The sequence below is a fragment of the Anoplophora glabripennis genome, unplaced genomic scaffold, assembly GCF_000390285.2.
Source record: "Anoplophora glabripennis isolate ALB-LARVAE unplaced genomic scaffold, Agla_2.0 scaffold884, whole genome shotgun sequence".
In the NCBI taxonomy this organism is placed as follows: Eukaryota; Metazoa; Arthropoda; class Insecta; order Coleoptera; family Cerambycidae; genus Anoplophora; species Anoplophora glabripennis.
In genome coordinates this window covers 165,640-168,277 of record NW_019417025.1, presented here as the reverse complement: position 1 = coordinate 168,277, position 2,638 = coordinate 165,640, and the positions used below count along the sequence as shown (strand labels likewise).

The window sequence follows — 2,638 nt, the reverse complement described above, 5'->3', positions numbered from 1 at the left end:
ACCTTTTTTATGTCAAAAGGTTAGGAGAACAAAAATATTCAGTCAAATTTCGCATAAAGTGTAGCACAAAAAAGTTGGAACCATTCAAATCAAAATAAAGGCTCGTATGTGGCGCCCTCTACAAAATGCGAAAAAACGGTGGGCAAATTTATAATCCTCATCCCGAAAAACCCCCATATACGAAATTTCGTCAAAATATTATGAGTGTGGCAAAAGGTATTGCAAAAAAACTGCAAATAAAATTTAACTTTAACACCCTGTAACTCCGTTAATAATCAGTTTTGGAAAAAATGTTATAGAAAGAGGTAGCATTTATTTTCGGTCTAGAATTATCCCCTGAATTTTTTGCTCATCATTTCCGGTCACCCTGTATAACCTAAGTTGAAAATTCACTTTTTAAATACACTGTTAAACCCTTCACAAGTTTTGTTTGAACTTTTTTTGTTATTACCATTGCAACGTCAGTATGAAGGAGGCCATAAAGAGCTGTCACATATCGATTGATAGGTATAATTTTTCATTTTTCTATTTTCATAGGACATAGCCTGCCTCGTTATGGAAACAATATTCTTTATTAGAACTACTCAGATATTTGGAATTAATAAAAAAATGAAACATTACAGTTATAAAAAAAAAATCAAAATATGGCAAGTACTTTTTTAAGGAAAAGCTTGGTATAGTTTTACAATTTAATTTTGACTTGGACTATGTCAATGTTATTTAGAGAAATAAATAAAAGATGATGTTTTAGCACAACCTCCAAACCAAACAAGGGTTTACAGGAAACCAATTCACACTAACAGGTTCCGAAATTTTGACGCGAATCATAATATTAATACATATATATATAAAAAAGGTGTAATTGAATGTTTGTATGATAAAGCCAAATTGATTTCATAAAAAAATTACTAATAAACAATCGATACCCTTTAGTTTAATGAAAAAAAATAATAATAAATAACAAAGGGAAGCATGTAGTAAAACCAATACTTACCTCCTCGAGCGCCTCAAAAGGGACCTCTGCGGGCATCCCCACTGCGCAGGCGACGGCCGCCAAGAAACACACGGCGAACTTCATCTTCAAGAATCCCTCTGGACACAGGTAACACTATCCGGAAGGTTGCGGCTTTTATATCATTCATTAAAAATGTTATCTCACTGCGCATTAGGGAAAAAATTCCTTTATCTTCGTTTTTTAACAATAGGTCGTTCTAAATCTTAATCTTTCGGCTATTGTTCAGAAATGTGGATACGTCTTTGCTTCAAGTACCAGATTATCCCAGGACAAGAACAGAAAGAAATAAAAATATTGTAATCAATTTTCTAGATTTTTAAAGTCGCACAACTTTCACGACTTTTGAAAAACTATATTACTGAGGTTACGTGATCCTGTTAGTTTTCCAGGGAATGTTGTAAGAACTTTTCCTGAGTAGTCGTTCCCTAAAGATAAGTTTATATGCTATTGATTATATCCAAAGAAACAAGGAGCTACGACGTTCAAGCAATCTTGTTTATTGCATGAATCGTTCAAAGATGAAAAAACACGCGGAGTTCTATTAAATTAGATGTTGGAAATTGAAGATAGGGGTGAAAATGCACCCCTTTCAGTTTTTTAATCGAAAACGAAGCAAAATTTCGCTATAGTTCATAGGAAAAATTATTTAGAGAATTGAATTTCCCATCGGAAAGGCTTATTTAAAGAATTTAAAAAGAAAATTTTATGCAAAAAAATCGTTAATAAACAATTTGAAAAAAGTAAAAATTCGATTTTCTGATTTATTTTTTTACTTTTCTGCCTCTAGTTTTTTTTTGAGTAAAGATAGGAATAGGCATTGCTTCATAGAAAAAAAAAGCAGGCAAAATTTCCTTCAAAACAAGAGGTGTAAAGTATTTTTGGATGAAAATTGACTGCTCAAACTTAGCCAATTTTTCGATTTTCATCGCGTTTACGCTTATACGTTTTAATTCTCATTTTTTTCAAAAAAGGAAGGAAATAAGACGTTCAAGGATTTTCATCACATGACTTGTTCGAAGGGTCATTAAAAATGAAATAAACGGTGGAATGTTATTAAATTAGATGGTGGAAATTGAAGATCCGCTACTGGAACAGGCCAGCAGTTTTAAATTTCCGAATTGCCGGTAGAGTACACCACCAGCAGAATTTTAGGAAGAATCAAATGCAGCGGCCCGCATACCTACGCGTATCCTAGCAACATATAACAAGACTTTGGTAATGTTGCCAGGCGTACTTACGAATTTCTTTTGTACACTTTTTTTATCAATATCTGTTTTTTGCGTTACTGTATTTACTTAAATGTATGATGTAGGTATTAATAAAAATGTTTTTAAAGAATTAACGAATATGTATGTAGTTTCTTATGATACTCTGCAGCGGTGTTACAATTAAGTTATTTAATCATAATTTCGTTAATTAGCTACCTACTATTTTCATTTTTTGGTATTGAAATACTGCAGAAAATATATTTCCAAATAAACAAAATTCGTAATAATATTTTAAACAGCTTGTAATATAATTTTTTTAATATTTGATGATGACGATAAATTTATTTAATATACAAGGTGGGTTATTAGTACGTCGCGGAATGTAGGTACAGGTTTTTTTTTTTATAAATATATT

The 2,638-nt window shown here is 31.5% G+C and overlaps 1 pseudogene; it reads right to left on the bottom strand.

Moving 5' to 3' along the window:
* Positions 1–1,084, bottom strand: part of LOC108910625 — a 13,935-nt pseudogene extending 12,851 nt beyond the window's left edge.
* Between the last annotated feature and the right edge of the window lie 1,554 nt (positions 1,085–2,638).